This window comes from Peromyscus maniculatus, chromosome 19 (assembly GCF_049852395.1).
Source record: "Peromyscus maniculatus bairdii isolate BWxNUB_F1_BW_parent chromosome 19, HU_Pman_BW_mat_3.1, whole genome shotgun sequence".
Classification (NCBI taxonomy): domain Eukaryota; kingdom Metazoa; phylum Chordata; class Mammalia; order Rodentia; family Cricetidae; genus Peromyscus; species Peromyscus maniculatus.
This window is the reverse complement of record NC_134870.1, coordinates 2,740,277-2,753,859: the sequence shown is the minus strand read 5'-3', so window position 1 is coordinate 2,753,859 and position 13,583 is coordinate 2,740,277. Positions and strand designations below refer to the sequence as shown.

At 47.1% G+C, this 13,583-nt stretch overlaps 1 pseudogene; it reads right to left on the bottom strand.

Moving 5' to 3' along the window:
• Positions 1 to 7,629: 7,629 nt before the first annotated feature.
• Positions 7,630 to 8,102, bottom strand: LOC102928257 (large ribosomal subunit protein eL21 pseudogene; annotated as a pseudogene).
• Between the last annotated feature and the right edge of the window lie 5,481 nt (positions 8,103 to 13,583).

The window sequence follows — 13,583 nt, the reverse complement described above, 5'->3', positions numbered from 1 at the left end:
ATGGGTTTCATTAAGACATCTTCATATCCTTTAAGAAATTATGATAGTATTATAGTATAAGCAAGCTGCTGATGAATTGCTTTTCTTAGAAAATGTCACTCTCCGTGTTTTCTCTTTCTTTCTGTCCCCACCTTCCAGTCTCTTCTCCCCAGGCTACCTTTCACTTTCATGCCACATATTTGGTTTATGTGTCTATAGGAAACCTTAGATCCACAGAGAAACCATGGTATTTTCTTTTGAGATTGCCTTGTTTTGCTGAATGATCATCTCAAGTTGCATCCATTTTCAACCAAACAACATAATTTCATCCTTTGTTGTGGCAGGCTGATTCTGTAACTTGGCTTTGTGACTAGTGCTACAGTAAAAATGCCTGCTCTGAGACCAGGTAGTGGTGGTGCACACCTTTAATCCCAGCACTCTGGAGACAGAGCCAGGCAGATCTCTGTGAGTTCGAGGCCAGCCTGGGCTACAGAGCGAGTTCTAGGACAGGCACCAAAGCTACACAAAGAAACCCTGTCTTGAAAAACTAAACAAACAAACAAAGTGTGGAGTGCTGGCTGTGTATAAATCAGAAGTGGTGTAGCTATGGATGTGTTAGCTTTGTTTTTAATTTTTTTAGAAACCCCCATATTGACTTGGTTAAACTAATTTACATTCTAACCAACAGATTATAAGGGTTTCTTTTTCCCTGTATCCTTGGAGGATTGATTTGTTTCCTTCATGACAGCCATTCTGACTGGAAGAGATGGAATTTCAGGGTGGAGTGCATGTGGTGCACAGGGATATGGGGCCAGCGTTGGCGCTGATGTTGAGCATCTTTCTTGCTGCCTTCCACCTTGTTTTTTGAAACAGGGTCTTTCACTGAACCTGGCAATGCTGGGGATCCTAATTTAAGCCTCGTGCTCTCGTGGCGATCACTTTACTGACTGAGCCATCCCTGTTAGCATTTGATATAATATTTAAAAAATTTTGGGTTGTTTATGTTATATGTATGAATGTTTTGCCTTATGTGTACCATGTGTGGTCAGAAGGTGTTAGATGCTCTGGAACTGGAGTAACGGATGGTTAGGAGACACTTAATGTAGGCGCTGGGAACAAACCTGGGTCCTCTACAAGAGCAGCAAATACTCTTAACCACTGAGCCGTCTTTTTATGTAGCTTTAATTTGCATTTCCCTCATGGATGACTAAAGATGTTGAGTATTTTTTCATGCTTAGTGACCATTTGCACTTCATTTTTTGGAAACTGTCCATTTCATTAGCCTATTTATTGACTTTATTTTTCTCAGTAGGCTCCTTTTTTTTTTTTTTTTTTTTTTTTTTTTTTGTTAGTTCCTTATTTATTCTATATACAGTTTTCCAGCTACTGGCAGCATTCCCAAGTCTCTCTGTGGTTGTTGGGAGACAAAAGCCCCAGAAGCATTATTTACCTTTAGCTAGCTACCAGGCCCAGAAGAGCTGGCAGATTTTTTTGTGGAGTAAAAATTTGGGGAGGTTAACCTGCCTGTCTTGGCAGAGAGGACAGTTGATCCCTGTTGCTCTGGTTATTCACAGTCTGGACAGGATCTCAGCAGCAGTCTAAGGCAGCTTTTCACTGCACGGCTGGCCTTGCCATAAGCCTGCAGGTGGAAATTCTGTGGCCGTCTATCTTCTTGGAGAAGATATGGGATGCTGCCAGGAGCTGACATGTCTCTCTACCATAGAAAGCAAATGTCATATTCTCAGATCTCTAAAGGTATTTGAGGACTGGGGGAACAACATCTGTTAGATATATCTAAATTAGACAAATGTTGTTTAGTCTTAACTTTGAGAGTATATACAAGTTAAATCTGGATATACAATTTTCCCAATTAGTTACAGTTTAATAAAGATAGCAAAGACAAGGAGGCTAGATATATATTCTTATAGTGTTGTTTTTAAGGCCCTATAGTTCTGATCTTTGAGTACAGCTGGATTATAATCCTGAATGATTTATATAGAAATAACAATTTCTTAAGGTCATATAACACCTCTTTGGTTCTTCATAAAGAAGATCAAGTGTCTTATTCCAGAACCACTTTAGTTAATAAATCTGTTAATTGACACTTCTCAGCCCAAATTCCTAGTATGTAGCCATCTTTGTCCTCTACATCAGGGAGTTTTCCTTTGACTTAGCCTGCTTTGGGGGCAGGGATGAGGTACTCTCTTCTGTAGCTGCTTCAAGCTGAAATGGGGTGTAGGTGGTCAGGGCCCAGGAAGGCTGAAAGGCTAGTAAAAGGTAAGGAGGGCGTTTAGGGAATGGGGCATTTGTCAGCAGCGTGTGGTTATCTGACCCAGCTGTAGAGACAGGGAACAATCGCATTGGCTGGACTGGTCCACATCAGCCTTTAGCAAGTCCAGAGCTTGTGGTCATTTGGAGCAGGTTGCAGTCAGCAATCGGAGGTGTCTTCCAGCCAAATGGAAACTGGTAGAGACAAGTTCAAACTGGGAACAGAGATTAAAATTTATGGACTTATTTGAAACTTTTAGGCCCATAATAATTAGTAATTGGACAGGTAGGAAAAACTCAAGCTGCATTTTTATTTCATAAAAGGACATAAAAGTTTTAGATATATTAGTATTACCAATCAACATTGAAATCCAAATCATAGGAAAACAGGTAATAGGTATCTAGGTTCATACCTTTGGGTTAAAAGGTATGTTCAAACATTTTAAATACTTTTAAATAATTTTTGTTTAGAGAGAACCAGGCACAGAAAAACTGATCTTAAAAAGAAGCCCCGGGAGGGGTGGCTTGAGTGGCGGAGCCAGGAAGGCAGGTCCTCTAGGGCTGGTGGGAGCCACAGCTTCAGGCTGTCCCGCCCACAGGGAACTGAAATCTGGCTCCGTGAACACCTTTCTGGAGTCTTTTTCAGCCTTATTGCCAGTATGTGCTGTTTATCACAGCACAGGTATGTGGGTTCATGCAGCTCCATGGTGGAAAGAAGATTCAAAGGCACCTTAAGAATGAATTTAGCCTCATAGGACTTAAGCACTTTCCCTTTGTCTAGGGCATTTTTATTTACTCTATTTACAGTTTAGCCAGTTAATTTCATATCTTCAAAGCAACCCAAAAGGAGCTCCCAGAGATAAAATGCCAAGAGCAAATTCCTTGATTTCTCAGGTACCACGGTTTTCTGGGTTTCCTGAACCAAGTTTTGCATAGGCCTTTAATCCTTGGGAGACTCTCAGACAAGATTCACTAGGGCAATAGGAGAAACAAAAGGTATAAGAGAAACAAAAGGTGTGGATTAAACAAAGGAAGGATTAGGGGGAGGTGCTACTGTCTGGAGCCCCAGGCCAGGAGGAGCTCAGTAGGAATGCAGCCACAATGTGGTGCTGCTGATGCCTGAGAGCCCAGGAGTGAGGGAGGGAGAGGATAGGTCTCTAGGGGGCCCATATGAGCACACTCTGCCCCCACCCATGTTTGAGCCAGGAAGTGACTTCCTGATGCCCTTAGTAAAGATGGTGCTGGAACATGTGATCACTCTCTGGAGCCTGACCATGTAGTCATTTATCCCATTCCTGGCAAAGATGGTTGGCAGACATGTGTTGTTATGCCCAGATCATGGGGACATCCAAAAGACCACCATGGAGACCAGAACCCGTATGTAAAAGCAAAGAGCCTTTATTTAAGCTCGAGCTTGGTCTGTCTGTCTGTCTGATGTAGCAGTAAGAGCAGAGAGCCCTGAGCTCAGGTGGTGCGGGGTTTTTTCATAGCAGAGGTTGGGGTGAGAGGATTTCCAAGGTCCAGGACCCTGATTGGCTGACATTTGTCTAGGGATATCTTGGGAAAAGGGGAAATAGGTGTGTGCTAGGCTCAGGGACATCTGGCTATCTTGGTTAATCTTATCTAATGGTTGGAATTATTTGGGATGTCAGGTACTTCCCCTTAGATGCTGACCCATCCCTGGGTAGATCCCTGGGTGGGGTCAGCTCATGGCTTTTCCTGGATCTCGGTGTTGCCTCTCAGTAAGCCTGTCACGGCAGCTGTGTGGTCAAGCTATTTTGGGCCTCCCCGAAGTGGCTGATTAAAAATGGTGGCAGTCCAAAATGGAATAATGTTATATCTACCACCCCTTCCGCTCAGCAGCAGGCAGGGCCTGGGGTCCCCAAGCACCAGAGGGTTCCCAACCCCTATCATATCATCGCTCAGCCTGCCTGTTGGCCTGGGGCTGGGCTCAGGGCTGCTTGCCAGCAGCTGCCCAGAGAGAAGGGAGGGGAAAACTGGGGAACAGTGGTATTGAAGCCGGGCAGGAAAGAGGGAATCTCCAGGCTGTGGCATGGTAGAGCCTAAACCATGGGTCGCCCGAGCCTTGGTAGCAGCGGCAGTGGCCAAGGGAGAAGAGTGGGAAACGGAGCAGACAGAGACAGAACAGTATGAGACACCGAGTGAAAGCCTGAGGGAGTGGGTGGTAAGGGAGGGACCCAGCAGGCTGCAGCTGGGATAGGAGAGCAAACAGGATGCGGCTCGCTGGCAGAGGTTGTAAGGGGCATTAGAGGTTTGGGGGCAGGCTCATTCTCCATGAGTGAGGTAGAAGGTCCAACAGACTGAACTCCAGCATCCCAGAGGGTCAGCGAGGACTGATGAGGGCACAGATTAGTCCGTGGGTCGTCATCCAAAGATCTAGGGGCCGTGGGGTGAGTGGAGGCAAGCTGTTCCACACATCATCGCGTGGGAGCAGATGCCTGAGGGCAGAGCCCGAGACACGTGTTTGTCCAGTACCAGGACTTTTGAATAGGCTGAAAGGTGAGAAACCACAGTTGAGGTGGGAAATGGCCAGAGGGAGGGGCTTACGATCCTCCGATGGGAAGGCACAGGGTCCCAGCGTTTCTCAGGCTACAGGCAGGTAGGAGAAAGTGCCGGGAATGCCTGCCAAGTCTCGTGGCGCCAGCATTATGGAAGGACACGCGGGAGGGTTGTGAGATGGCGAGCGAGGCCTTGGGTCTGAGTGGGGGAGACACACCACACGGCGGCCGGTGGGGCACGGCGGACAGTTACACCATGCAGGCACCGCATCCGTGGGGAACGTTTTATTAAAGGCGGAGGGGAGAGGGAATAGAGAGAAGAGGGAGGGAGGGAAAGAGAGAGAAAGGAAAGCGGAGGTTCGCACAGCATCGAGAAGAGAGAGCGAGAGAGAGGAAGAGAAGGGGAGGGTTTTTCCCCCTTAAAGGGGGCTTTACGTAAGATGACATCAGGATGCTGGGCAGGTCCCAACAGCAGGGACATCTGGGGGAGTCCAGAATGGACATGACCAGACTGACTGAGCTGGGCCATGTGGGGAGGGGAAGAGAGAAGGAAGAGAGAGGGACCAGGTCCGGTATTCAGGAGGCACGAAAGTGGAGGGTAATCAAAATGGTTGGATTATTCAGCAAGAGCCTCTGGGGGAAGGGCAGCCCAGTCCCTGGGCTGGAGAGTTCAGTAAGGGGCATGGTATGCTGGTCCTACCCTGCAGCAGGGAGGGACTGAGAGATGCTGGGAGAACCCGGAGCCAGGTCCACTTTGACATATTTTTTGTTTTCCCGTGACAGGGTTTCTCTGTGTAACAGCTCTGGCTGTCCTGGAACTCGATATGTATATTTACATCCCTGCCTAAGTTTCCGCTCCCTCTTCTCCTCCCAGCCCCTCCCCCACCCCCTCTGTTCCCACTCCCCAATCCACTCCTCTTCTGTTTCTGTTCAGGAAAGGGCAGGTCTTCCACGAGTATCAGCAAGCATGTCATATCAAGTTGCAGTAAGACCAAGCAGCTCCCCTTGTATTAAGGCTGGACAAGGTGACCCAGGATGAGGAGTAGGGTCCCAAAAGCCAGTTAAAGAATCGGAGACAGCCCCTGTTCCAATGTTAGGAGTCCCACAAGAGGACCAAGCTACACAACTGTCATATATGTGCAGAGGGCCCCAGTCAGTCCACCCAGGCTCCCTGGTTGTCGGTTCAGTCTCGGTGAGCTCCTAGGAGCCAGGTTAGTTATTCTGTGAGTTTTGTTTTCTTGTGGTGCTAGAATTTGCTCAATTTGCAGACCAGCTTGGCCTTGAACTCAGATACCTGGCTGCCTCTGCCTCCAGATAAAGGCATGTGCCACCACTGCCTGCTTGCTTTAATATGTTGAATCGACACCTCAGCTGTTTGTTTCCGGTTGGGAACTCAACAATGGTAAATGGTGTTTTTGATGTAAAACTGAAAATTCAATTTTCAAGTATTTTATTGAAAAACTCTGGGAGATTTGTTGTTGTGTCCTTATCTGACTTTGATATCAGAGTGACTGGATCTGTAAAAACAGTTTGGTAGCGTTCCTTCTCTTCTGTTTTATGGAATAGTAGGGGGAGCATTGCTGTTAGTTCTTTAATGATCTGGTAAAATTTAGCAGTGAATCCATCCAGATGTGAACTTTGGATTACTGTTTTAACTTCATCGCTTGTTACAGATCTATTTATATATTCACTTAGTTTAATTTCTGTAGGTTACATGTGTTAGCACTTAGACATTCACACAGCCTTCCCTCAGGGACCAGCCTCTTCAGCTGCCGAGATGCGACACTGTCCCTGCTGCTGCTGGAGTGGTGTGCCCAAAGCAAGTGACTCTCTCCTCGCTCTCCTTCCCTCTGCTCTTGCTCTGTCATCTCTGACCTCCTAAGAAAAAACCTCTTTGCCCCACATTTTCTCCCTTTAAAATCCCTGTACTTGCAGTTAAAAAGCCCAATGGGCCTGTGGTGGTTTGAAAGAAGATGGCCCCCAAAGGAGCGGCACCAACGGGAGGTGTGGCCCTGTGAGAGAAGGTGTGGTCTTGTTGGAGGAAGTGTGTCACTGTGGAGGTGGACTTTGAGGTCTCATATGCTCAAGCCATGCCCAGTGAGACAGACCACTTCCTGTTGCCTTTGGGTCAGACCTCAGCTCCTTCTCCAGCACCATGTCTGCCTACATGCCACCATGTCACACCATGATGATAATGGAATAAATCTCTGAAACTGTAAGCCACCCCAATTAAATGTTTTCTTTATACGAGTTGCTGTAGTCATGGTGTCTCTTCACAGCAATAGAAACCCTAACTAGAACAGGGACCTACTGCCTGGTCCAAGATCTCCAGTTCTGCAATGGTCTGCTCTCTCCTGTTATGGATGGATGACTCTCCTTTCCACTATCCTCTCAGGAGCCTCTCACTTCTCAGTCCTGGCCCTCAAGGATGCCTTCTTCTCTATCTCCCCCAACACCCAGCCACAAAATATCTTTGCTTTCACCTAGACTGACCCTGACACCCACCTCTCTACCCAGCTCAGCTAGACTGTCCTACTCCGTGGGTTCTGGGACATCCACACTTATTTGGCCAGGCTCTGGCCTCTCTGATCTGCTCTCTTTATCTCTCCCCAAATCTAAACTTATACAGTATGTAAATGACCTTTTCCTCTTCAGTCTGTCCGCAAGTCAGCCAAATGGACACCTCTGCTCTTCTAAATTTCTTGTCCAGTCAGGGCTGCAGAGTCTCTTAAGGTCCAACTGTCCACTTCTCACATCATCTACTTGGAACTAACCTTTACCCCAACCCACACCTAATCCAGTGCCTTTAAGTCCCCTCTACCAAAGAGGAGATTTTTATTTTTTTTATTTTTTTACAGTCTGGGTCTTTTATTTCTTTTTGTACATTAGGCCATGAATTCATATGGAATGGGCTCCAGCAGCTGAACCCAGGTGCCCTTCTCCTTGGCTTCCTTTTTCTTCTGGTTGTTCTCTTTCACCCGCTTGAGGAAGCTGTCTCGGCTCTTAGAGTGCTTGATGTGCTCAATCCGCATGTTAGTTCTCTTGGCAAGAATCTTGCCCTTAACTTGCTTGTTCACAATGATGCCCACGGCATGCTGGGTGACATTGTAGACTCTTCGGGTTTTGCCATGGTAACACTTATGAGGCATTCCTTTTTGAACAGTGCCCATTCCCTTGATGTCTACAATATCACCTTTCTTGTAGATTCGCATGTAAGTGGCCAAAGGAACAACTCCATGCTTCCTAAAAGGCCTGGAGAACATATAGCGGGTCCCCCTCCTCTTTCCCTTTGTGTTCGTCATTTTGGCGAGTTATTGGAAGATGGCTGCCGCGGCCGAAAGCGAGGAGATTTTTACCTTTCCTAGGAATAGCTGACTTCTTACGTTCCTGGATCCCCTATTTCCCCCTCCTTACCTTCCCCCTATATAAGGCAGCTCTTAGCCCCTCACATGAACCCCTTCTCACTCCCATTCATTTCAGAAGCTAGGCCTCCCCCAAGCCCCAACACTGCACCTGCCATACCTAACCCACCCCTTCTCCCTCTGAGTAACAGGAAAAGAGAGATATGCCCTTGGGGTCCCAGCTGGGAGCTTCCTTTTACCTGTGGCATGCCTGTCAAAAACCAGTTGGACTCACCACCCAGGGATGGGCACCCTGCCTATGCTTCAGCAGCTGCCAGGCTCCTCACTTGAGAATCCCAAACACCAACTTTTGGGCCACCTACCACTGTCTTCTCCTCCCACAACCTGCCCCACCTCTTAGCATATGAAGGCTTCCAAACTCTACCTTCCTCCGCGGCCCTTTCTCCAGGTGGCATTAGTGGAAGACACCACACTTACTTTCCAATCGTGTCCACCTCTCAATGTCTCAGATCTTCTTCCCTGACCAAACACAGACCACTCTTCCTCTCATGCTGGCATTGAAACCCTAGAGGAACTACTGTCCCATCCCTCACATTCAAGAGGACACATTGTCTCAGGCCTTCTATACCTAGTACACAGACCGCAGCTCCTCTTTACATGAGGAGGCCCCAAAATCAGGCTATGTCATAGTCAGATACTGAAGTGGCTGAGGCACAGGCCCTCCCTGCCCACACCACCAACCAACAGGCTGAACTAATAGCTCTCACCTGTGCATTCCAATTGGCACAAGGGCAACCCCTAACCATCTATACAGACTCAAAATATGTGTTTCCTATCCTGCCCCACGCTGCCAACTCAGACCAAATTATGGTCATGCTAAAAGCCTCCCATCTCCCCACGGTTATAAGTGTTGCTCACTGCTGGTCCCACCAGACTGACAATTCATCATCTCTAAGGGAAATAACCGAGGTGAAGAGGTGGCTAGAGCTGCAGCCCTCAGAAGTCCAGACCCATCTCACCCTCTTCAGGGCATCCTGCCACTGTAACCCCCACCCAACACATTCTGTCCTATCTGCACCAGCTCAGCCCCCGACACCCAACACATTCTGTCCCCCTGACACCCAACACATTCTGTCCCATCTGCACCAGCTCAGCCCCTGACATTCAACACATTCTGTCCCATCTGAACCAGCTCGGTCCCGACACCCAGCACATTCTGTCCCATCTGCACCAGCTCAGCCCCTGACACCCAACACATTCTGTCCCATCTGCACCAGCTCTTTCATCCCAATAGCCAAGCCTTGTCTCACTTAGTCAAGGCCCACCTGCAGCCTACCTGAGGATTTGCATTTCTTAAGGGCTATTACTGCCTCTTGTAAAATCCGTCAAACGTCAGACTCCAACTCCAGTTATGGCAGCCCCCCATCCCTACCCACTAAGCCAGAGGCTCTCTCCCCAGAACTGACTGGCAACTTGAATTTACCCATGTGCCCATAGTCAAATGTGTTAGGTGCCTCCTGGTCTTGGTGGACACCTTCTCAGGATGGATAGAGACATTCCCTACTACCAACAAAAGGGCTCAGACAGTCTCTGACCTCCTCCTCTGGGAGATCATTTCCCACTCTGGAATCCTCGCCTCCCTCCAGTCAGACAACGGCCCTGAATTCACCTCCTATGCTTCCCAAACCCTATCTACAGCCCTCAACATCCTGTGGCATTTCCAGATCCCATACCATCTCCAGACCTCGGGAAAGACAGAATGAACTAATTGATCCTCTAACAACGGCCTTGTCAAACTGTCATAGAACTCCACCTCAGCTGGGCAAAGCTCCTCAGGCTGGGGCTCTCCCCAAGCGGCTTCTTTCCATCTTGCTGTTTGAGCCGGTGCACGGACGCCTCTTCTGACACATCTTTCACACACACCTCCCCTCTCCCTCATCACCTGCCCAACCCCTTACTCTGTCGCCTCCGCTCCCTCCTACGGAACTTTACTGACCACTGCCTACCCCAGCCCTGTGCCAACTCCTGTCTGTCTCCAGTCAACATCAGGGATCAGATCCTTCTCCTGCCTCCTGACCAACGTCCCGCATCCCTTCCTCTAAATGGCAGGGCCCCCTCAAGGTAATTCCTGTGACCCCCACAGCCACTGAGCTTGAGGGCCGCCCTCACTGGATTCACCCATCCCACCTCAAGCCCTTTCCTCCCTGACTCAAGGTAACTTCCCTTCCTACACATCATCCCGACAGCACTCTGCTCCCCCGAGTTTCAGAGGATACTGAGATCAACTGCCTGGTCCCCGGTTCCAGAAGAATGAGGCTTCGCCCTGGCAGCCATGCTGGACTCTGCTGGATTGGACATAGACTTTTCTCCTTTCCCTCCATCTGCTCCTGTCCAGGGTAACTCTCACATACGGAGATTCGAGGTTCAAGAAACCCTCACATATAATAAACAGTCCCTCCAAATAGAGTCGGGAAATCATTCCATTGCAGGCTGTCAGGAGCCAATTAGAAATATCATCACCCCTCTACCCACCCCTCCCGGATTCATTTTCTGACCTTCTTGTCTGCTTCCTCCATAACCAGACAAAAGGTTATTGTAGCAATTGGCCAGACAGATAAGAAGGCTGCTCATATTGGTCTTGCCAATATCACCACCCACATTTATATCCTCACCCCGATTCCCTCTTCTATCGACAAAATGGAGCCCTTTTTCTATATCCAGGACCTATAGAATCCCAGGTGGGAGATGGGCAATGTCGATTAACCCTACCATCTCTTCAACCCCCAACACACAGTGAGCACAATTAAAATCCAGAGAAAATATATCCCAATTACTCAACCCCTGGAGACCGAGGAAGTAGAAGAGGCTTCTCTATCAATCAACTGAGTATAGGAAAAAATAAATCCAACAGCTTCAAACAGACCCCCCAAAATGTAAGGAACAGCATGATGCCTCCAGCCCCTGGGCCCCTGAGAACCCCATATGGAAGTGGACACTTCCCTTCCTGACCCTTCTCGCTCTCCTGTTTCTACTAATCACACCCTTCTTTATCAATTTATTCTCTACATTACCCTAAGGACAAATTAAAAAAGAATTGCGAATCAAACAATCAGCTATTGTTACAGGACTACCAACTGCTAGCCACAGAGCTCGAGGCTCATGACTACCAAATAATGCCCTGATGGTGACAACCAATAGCATCCTGAGGAAGTCTAGCCCCCAGACTAGCCCCCAGCCTCCGCCTCACCATCCCTCTTCCTATTTTTTATCTTTTATAATAAAGCAAAGAGAGGAATGCTAGCATTCAGGCATTATACTGGCCTGCCCTCGGGGACCCAGCTACAGTCATTGTCAGCCATCAAGATGTGACACTGTTCCTACTGTGCCACAAGGCATCACACGCTCCTCTGCGCATGCACTGTGTCCCATCATAAAAAGCCACTGCCTTCTCTACCTGCTCTTTTTCCTTCCGCTCTCACTCAGAGGCTGCCTCTGCACACACACACACACACACACACACACACACACACACACACACACCCCACAAAAAACCTTTCACATAAGATCCATTGCACGGTGTGACTTTGTGGAACCCCTTGGCTCCAACCAGCCAAAATACTTTTCTGTCATTAAATCATTACAATATGTCTAGAAATCCAATCAGATTTTAACAAATTTTTTGGAATATAGGCTTTCGAAAGTATACCCTAATTGTGGCTGGAAGTTTTCCTGTGTCCCTGCCTGCCGGTGGTCAGGACAAATCTCCCCTTCTCTTGTCCCACAAGTAAACACACAGAGGCGTCTATTAATTAAAACTGCTCAGCCATTAGCTCAGACCTACTATTGACTAGCTCTTACACTTAAACTCAGCCCATTTCTGTTAATCTGTATGTCGCCATGTGTTCCCGTGGCTTTACCTCTGTGCTGTTGTTACATGATGCTCCCTGGATGGCGGGCTGTCGTCTCCTGACTCAGTCTTCTTCTTCCCAAAATTCTCCTTGTCTGCTTATCCTGCCTATACTTCTTGCCTAGCTACTGGACAATTAGCATTTTATTAAACTAGTGTACAAAAGCATTATTCCACAGCACCCAATGATTGTCTGAATTCACTGCTGTCTACTGTAATGTTTTTTCTTTTCTTTTTTTGAGACAGGGTTTCTCTGTGTAGCCCTGGCTGTCCTGGAACTCACTCTGTAGATCAGATTGACCTCAAATTCAGAGATCCACCTGCCTCTGCTTACTAAGTGCTGGGATTGAAGGTGTATGCCACTATCACTCAAGCACTACTGGTGTGTGTGTGTGTGTGTGTGTGTGTGTGTGTGTGTGTGTGTGTGTGTGTGTGTGTGTGTGTGTGTGTTTTGAGATAGGATTTCTCTATGTAGCCCTGAGTGTCCTGAAATTTGCTTTGTAGACCAAGCTGGCCTCAAACGCATAGAAATCTGCTTTCTCCTGGGCCACTATGCCTAGCTCTGACTGTGTGTTTTAATTTGGGGAACTGAAACCTTTTTCAGACTTACTATGAAAGCGATTTTCTGTTGTTTTTGTTGATGCTTGAAACTTTGCTAATTTCATGTATTTACCATTAGGGTGGTTTATTTTTCCTGTGGTCTCATGGATATGTTTCTCTTTAGTTTGTAAGATTCCTTCAGGTATCTTCTGTAGTGCTGGTTTGAATTTCTGTGTTTAGTGTAAGGGTTTTCTTCAGTTATGAAGGACAGCCATGCAGGTACAGCAGTCTGGGTTAGCAGACACTGTCATAAAGAGGCTGAAATACATTGCTTCACTCTCTCTTTATAATTTCTTAGTACTTATAATTTATAAGTGTCTAGAATACTTTGCTTTTCATTTCTGCTGCTTGGGGTTTGAAGAACTTCTTGAATTTTCCGTTGATTCCTTTTGTTTTGAAAACATTTCCAAATAGCATCTACTACTGCTTCTGTTCATTCTCTAAGACCCCAATTATATGTAGTAGACTTTTCCAGGGTGCACTGTATTTCCTATTTCCTCCTCCAAACTCTTCACCTCACTCTAGGTGTTTCCTATTGACTGATGTTTCAATTCAATAGTTTTATCCTTCACGCATGGAATCAGTTGTTAAAGATATCATTCAGGACTCCTTGGTAGTCCTTCATCTTTGCCTAGGTCTCTCATTCTAGAAGATATTTATTTTCCTGCCATTCCTTGTTGTCATAGAAATATTTCTAAGCTTGAATCATACTAATCACTTGGGAACTTATCAAAAAATATAAGTGCTCAGGTTACCCCTGAATCAGAATTCTCATGGGAGGGGCCTGAGAATCTGTACTTACCAAGCACCTTGGTGATTAGGCGATTAGACTTGTGGCCCCCATGCTAGCACCACCAGCTGGAAGTGTAAATAATGTAACGTTAGGGTCAAACCCAGACCTATTTAATCAGAAACTCTGAGGTGGGGATACAGCAATGTTTAATTCAA